Source organism: Brachyhypopomus gauderio, chromosome 3 (genome assembly GCF_052324685.1).
Source record: "Brachyhypopomus gauderio isolate BG-103 chromosome 3, BGAUD_0.2, whole genome shotgun sequence".
In the NCBI taxonomy this organism is placed as follows: domain Eukaryota; kingdom Metazoa; phylum Chordata; class Actinopteri; order Gymnotiformes; family Hypopomidae; genus Brachyhypopomus; species Brachyhypopomus gauderio.
The window spans coordinates 37,663,271-37,669,821 of record NC_135213.1 but is presented as its reverse complement, the minus strand read 5'-3'; positions in this window follow the sequence as shown (position 1 = coordinate 37,669,821).

Here is a 6,551-nt window from a genome sequence, read left to right as displayed (position 1 = left end):
GCATATTGCAAGGCACACATGTGACTGTAATTTCCAGGCTAGCTAGGATCACAAAGGAGAATGTGGAAATTGCATTCTGCTGTGCAAAATACGCACCGCCACATTTCTATGAGTCTCCCTCACTAACCTTAGGAGACAGAAAAACAGCCATTACAAAGCAGCGTAGCTTGTGGCAAAAGTGTAGCCCCGCACCGGGGCCCGGGGTTGCCGAGGTCCGCGCCTCGCTGTCAAGACGGATGCTGTCTGACTTTTTCACCCGGTCAAATCCCACCTCATTCCACCTCCTGCACCTGGGTGTTTGTGGCCCTGCTCTGAATGCATTACGCCTGCCATGTTTACTCCACACCCCCACAAGGCCGAAGACAGGCGGTGCTCTAATGCAGCAGTTAGCACCGCGCTTTGGCCGCCTTTAACAAAAGCATCGGCGGTTGATTATGCATGTGCTTGGGTGCGTTTGTGCACGTTCGAGCTTGTGCAACTTGAACCTGCGCACGTCGCTCGTAGAAAACGAGAGAAGACAGAAATGAAGAGAGCTCTTAAAGGAAGTGCTGAATGCATAATCTGTGCTCAACATCATCCTGACATTTTTTCACCAGCATTAAATGTTACAAGCGCAAATGCACACGTGTGTTCGTTATAACATCCGAGGAAATTAGGAAGCATAGCACAGTCCCAAATTGCTGGAGACTTTGGGGAAGGTGGGGGTTGGGTAGAGGCGGGGGGGGGGCATGGATTTAGGTTTTGATTGACATGTGTTTTATATCAGTACAATGTTCTCATTGATACTCTTGGCATGGAGTGTCCAAGCTGGACCCAGATCTAGAGAGGCTAGAGTGGAACAACTCAGCTTTGAACTGATTAATCAGACAGCTGCACAAAAGTAGAGAAACCACACCATAATGCAATTATTCTGCATATATATATATATATATATATATATATATATATATATATATATATATATATATATTAGGTGTCAGTCCGAGTGTACTAGAGTAACGTTCATCACAGAAAGCGCAAACGCCCCCTTTGAGTAAAGCTGAAACAATTAGGAGAGAGGCGAGGGCCCCCAGCACTGAGGATCGGGGGGCATCGATGACTTCATTTGGTGTGGGAAAGCTGGCAGCCCCTCTGAAGCACTACCCCCCCCCCTCCCGCCTGTCACCCCCACCCGACTCCGCCGTGCCACGACCTTCATCGCCTCTCCACCTGCAGGAAGCCATGTTTGATTCTCTGTCCGCCGAGACGCCTGCTTGACAGCAGAGCGGTATCACAGGAGCCGGGTGGAGGAATTTCTCTTTCTCTGTCATCATTACGGGGCGTCCCCCCACGGTGAGGCGAATGAAAAGTACGATTTAATGTTCTCGGGAGAGTGGCAGAGGAAGAAAAGGCTCAAAGACTGGCATGCTGCTTTCTGAGTGGGTCACTCCAGCCCTCACAGCGGATGGGATGTCCCTGTGGAATTTGCCATAGACTTGCCTGAAAAGAAAAGGATTAAGACCCTTTTAAGGATGGAAATGTAACAAAAGGAGCACTTTTATGATGTAGCAGCATAAAATGAGGCCCTCCATTGTGTCACTGATTGCAAAAGATCTTTGAAATGAGACGGAGCGCATGTGTTCGCCCCGTCCCCCACGGGCACTTGTGGCTCTTACAAAATGACTTGTCTACATTAGAAGCACTATGACTCGCCATCAAGAGGCAAAGTACAAGATTATTGGTTTGTTTCTATTTTCCAGCTTTGCTCTCTCACTCCCCACCTCTCTTTCTCTCTCTCTCTCTCCCTCTCTCTCTATCACCATCTCCCCCCACCCGTTCTTCCCCTCCTGTTCGAGTGCGTCAGATGGAGGTTGGGTCCCAGTGAAAGTTGGTTAATTTGGAGAGTGAAAGCGTAATTAGCGTCCCCCGCAGGCTAGCTGTGGTCCACCGTTGCAGAGTGCTGGGGCAGCCGTGGGAGGGTGCAGCCGTGGGAGGGTGCAGGGAGAGACGACACCACAGTTTGGAGCATCAGCACACACCTCGTCATTCCCACTGTTTCTGGAGATTTATGTTTTCGTTTTCTGTGATCTGAATAACCATTGGATTACCCACCCTTACGCAATACACACACACACACACACACACACACACACACACACACACACACACACACACACACATAGAGTCTTCCTCCTTTGTCTTTTTTAGTCTTTACAAAGCATGGTCCTCTAGAATAGCCCCGGCGTGGCGTAAGGAATATGGAGAAGGTGAAGCAGCGTGTGGCTGACCCAGAGCTGGCGTGGACGGGTGTGGAGAATGTACCATGTGCTGTTTCTCAGGCTGGAGAAGCGCTTCCTTCCAGCGAGAGGCGGGGCAGCAGCTCGGGAGAAAGCCGGGCGATCCGGGATCAGTTCCACCCGGTCTTGGGTCTGGCGGTGTGGCCGTGAGGAATGCAGGCGTGTGAACACTAGGGGGGGAGCTTAACCACGACACAGGAGCCACTGGGCCGTCGGGGGCCGGCCGTGGCTTTGCCTCACGGACCCCCTGTGACGCTGACTCGGGCCCCGGGCTGTGCAGACTGAGGGGGAGGGCAGAGGTCAGGGGGGCGGAGTTTGGCCTCGAAGAGCAATGAGGCAATTTCATTGTCGTTCACTCAGAGAGAGAGAGAGGTGCGAACAATGTGTTTGCTGAGGCCGCGTAGAGCCGCTTTACTGCAAAGTGTGTGTGTGTGCGCGCATGAGTGCGTGCGCGTGTGTGCCTGTGTGAGTGTGTGTGGGTGTGTGAAGGAACGTGTTTACAGGTGAACTTTTTCTGTACTAGATGTATGTGTTAGCTAACTGTGTAACCACATCGCGCGCTGAGATGTGAGGCAGAAGGTCTGATGATGCCATGTTGTGTGTGGGGGAGTGAAGTTCTAGCCGTCTACACAGAGACACAGCGCTTTTAAAGTCCTCTGGAGGCCCTCTAATATCAGGACTGGGATTATTAGAGGTTCCCTACTCCTCCTCCTCCTCCTCGTTCTCCTCTCCCCCCAATACCTTTGCCATCATTTAAATGTCTAAGGAATAATTGAATGAATTATCATAAAATTTTGACAATTTCATTCTCTCTGCCCTGGCAAGAGAGTGTGATGTTTCCTTTCATTAAAGCAATACAAGACATGACATTTGAAATTAGTTTATATGCAGCCAAGACCTTTTGATTTTCCACCGGTGGTCTAAAGAAGTAAGAAAAGCAGTAAGGACAAACGGACCCACCTCGAGGACCTGCCGGATTAGGGCAGATATTTCACAGCTTCTCACTGTGTGAGACTTGCTGTTGAGGTTGGTCTTTCAGTCCTCCTCCCCTGCACTGTGTTTCAGAAAACACTGCAATATCTAAGTGACAGGAAGTGCTCTGGGGGAGGGACAGGAAGTGCTCTGGGGGAGGGATTTCTTTGCTACACCGATTCCTTCCTTTGACCACAGTGTTCTCACATCAAAGTGGGTCCCCTACCCACTTAACGTTGTGCCTCATTTATACTGCTGCGGTACATATATTTATATGTTTTTATGATTATATTTATATGTGTTTTAAAAGTTCACAGAGAAGAGCATCATTATCTGTGCTGGTTGGTTACATATGTTGCTTATGTGTATATTGCACTTATGGTCCAAGTCACTTCCTGTGATTTGTGGACATGTTTCTTTGTGAAAAGGTTCTTAACATTTTGATGGTTTATCTTTTGCATTTAACATATAATATAATGTTTACATATTCCACAAAAGAGCTCATTTCCCCCAGAGTAATAATAATAATAATACGTTACTTCCTGCTACCAAGACCAAAAACACTTGATATGGCATATTCACAGGCCTTCTTTAAGCTATTATTATGACATTCTTGGTTGGCCAACATTTACACACACACACACACACACACACACACACACACACACAAACCCATGCACAGAGTGGCCGTGTTTGTGGAATCCCCATGTTTGAGTTGCTGGTCCCAGCTGCTGGTCCAGATGCTTTGATCACAGTGACCGGTCGTCAGTGTGGCTTACGGGGGTCAGATGTGTGTGGGGCTCCAGCTGGTTTCTCCCTCTCCCCGGGACGCTGGAGCTCTGCTCGTTAGGGTCACTGGGCTGCCCGGGAGGAATGCTGTTTGGTGGGGACCCAGCCTGTTATGGGTCTGGGGGGGTTAGGCTGTGGGGGCAGTCTCTCCAGCTTCTGGCTGAACACCGAACACCCCCCCCCCCTCCCCCCCAACCACACGCACGCACAGGAGACCCACTACCATGCACTAGACGTCCGGGTGAACCTTGACCCATCTGTCTGACCCATTGTCTCTCTGGCCTCACGCCGTGTGTGGAAGGCCATAACTAATCCATACTGTGAAAACAGGGCAGACTGAGGATTTATGATGACATCACGCCCGCACTTACCTGATTCTCCATCCGTGGAAAAAAGGTGCGCTGCTTCTCAGATCCTGCGGTAAATATCTGCCACAACTAATTATCGTAGCTCGCTTGGGCCAGAGATAAGGCTGGTTGTGCTGTCTTCTCAAGCAAGGCCAGCGCGGGAAACAGCCTCCACAGCCTGTGCCTAACTGTCAGGGAGAGGGAGCTGATGATATAGTGATCATATTTCCAGCATGGTGTTTCCTCTTTGCGGGATCTGACTCGCTAAGCATCCCGAAGTGATGCAGCCACTTAATAGATGCAAATCGTGCACACTCCCATTCTACGTGTTTGGCTTATTCTGTATTTTATGGAAATCTGTGCAAATTATTCTCCTACACCACCTTCACCAGTCTCCTGCTATTAGAAACCAGAACAAAGTTTTAATCACCAGACTCCCCCAAGGACATAAGCTGGTTCTTTAACTTTCACGGCGTAAATGCTTAAAAACATCTTTCCTTCCCATCTCCCCCAACGTTATTTGCAGTGTAACTTGTAGAGATGAAAGGAAATAAATTAACCAAACTAACTCCCTATTACCCAACCTTATCCAGCACTTAAGCAGCGATCGCTTCATTATTCCAGGTTATTTATTCATTCACCCATACATACCGTTCACAAGCTCACACGACCAAGGGTGTGTCTGTATATTTTGTATATTATTAAGAGTGCGTTAGTGTGCACTTTTGGGAGAATGCTTCCTGCCCCGTGTGCACTCAGAAGGTGCGTGTAGGTACCCTCCCCTCTCCCACCCAGCCGAGCACATAATCGTGTTCACTTGGTTCATGTCCCCAAAAAAGTGTTGTCTTAATTAATAAACAAATTACAAATAATATGAAGATCATCTGCATAGGAGTTCATCAATTACTGGGATTAGCCAAGCGCGAGGCATGTAATCTACACAGAGGCGTTTATACGGGGCTACGATTATTCCACCTCTCCCATAAGCTTTTATTGTGATGAAATTCTGAGCAATAAAGCCAGTTGCATGCTCCCTTGACGAATCCTTTTGCTCTTGCTGAAAATCAAAAGGTGAGGTATTGCCATTACTCTGCTAATGGGCAAATCTGTGTGTCTAATACATCGCCTTACACACTCAGCCCCAGACATGAGGGGGAAAAAAATCCCGAATGGGAAGTTTGGGAGAGAATGAGAGAGGTGGGTGTGTGATATGCTTGATGAGAGAGAGAGAGAAAGAGACAGACTGAGAGAGATACAGAGAGAGAGAGAGAGACAGTGTACTTCAACAGATGAAAGATGAACCTTTTTGACTCATAAGCATTCCCGTATAATAAACAACGTGAAACATTCAACTTCCCTTCAAGTGTATCAAAGCACGTTTAGTTAACTGCAGGTATGACGACGCTCTCATGTCCTGTCTTGAACGGACACGCTGGCAGTGGCATTGACTGAATTCACCATTGTCTCCCCTGGGCTCACGACGTCAGGGCCCCTCACCTTTTACCACACATACCATCCAAATACAACTTCTGGATTATGAGGGAAGAATGCATATTAAGCACTCCCTTTCATTTCCTGTTAGGCAGCAGGCGTCTTCCTGTAGCGCATGTGCCGTGCCACCTGTCATTCCACATGGAGGGAGGGAGGAACCCCCCCCCCCTCCATGATGTTCACCGTGAGTAAGGCTCCGCCTCGCGCTGCCTTTGATATGTATATTCCAAACGAGCTTCCAAATCGGATATTTTTTCATTCCAAATGCCACTCAGTGCTTCCTGCCTGAGGCTTTCTTTTTTTTTTATCAAGTATGTGTTGCGTATTCAAGGGCCTTTTTAGCACACATGCTTCAGTACGGCTCATCTAATAGAGCTTTGATATAGGCTGCCATTTTTCATGTGGGCCGCATGTCAGTATTTCAGTTTTGAGCACACTCAGCCCAGATGTATTATTTGCTGTTCTCTGTTCTCACGCTGCACACATATCTGTGCCAGTTACAGTCTAAACGATGTCGTAACGATGCAGTTAGCTCTAGTAGCAGTGGCGAATATAACTGGACCACGGTGGTCTGTAGCTACAGAGAGACAAGAACGACTGACTCAACATTTGAAAAGGTTTAAATATGCTCCTCACAAAACGTCATGCCAGATTTACTCAGGGAGGTGTCGTTTTT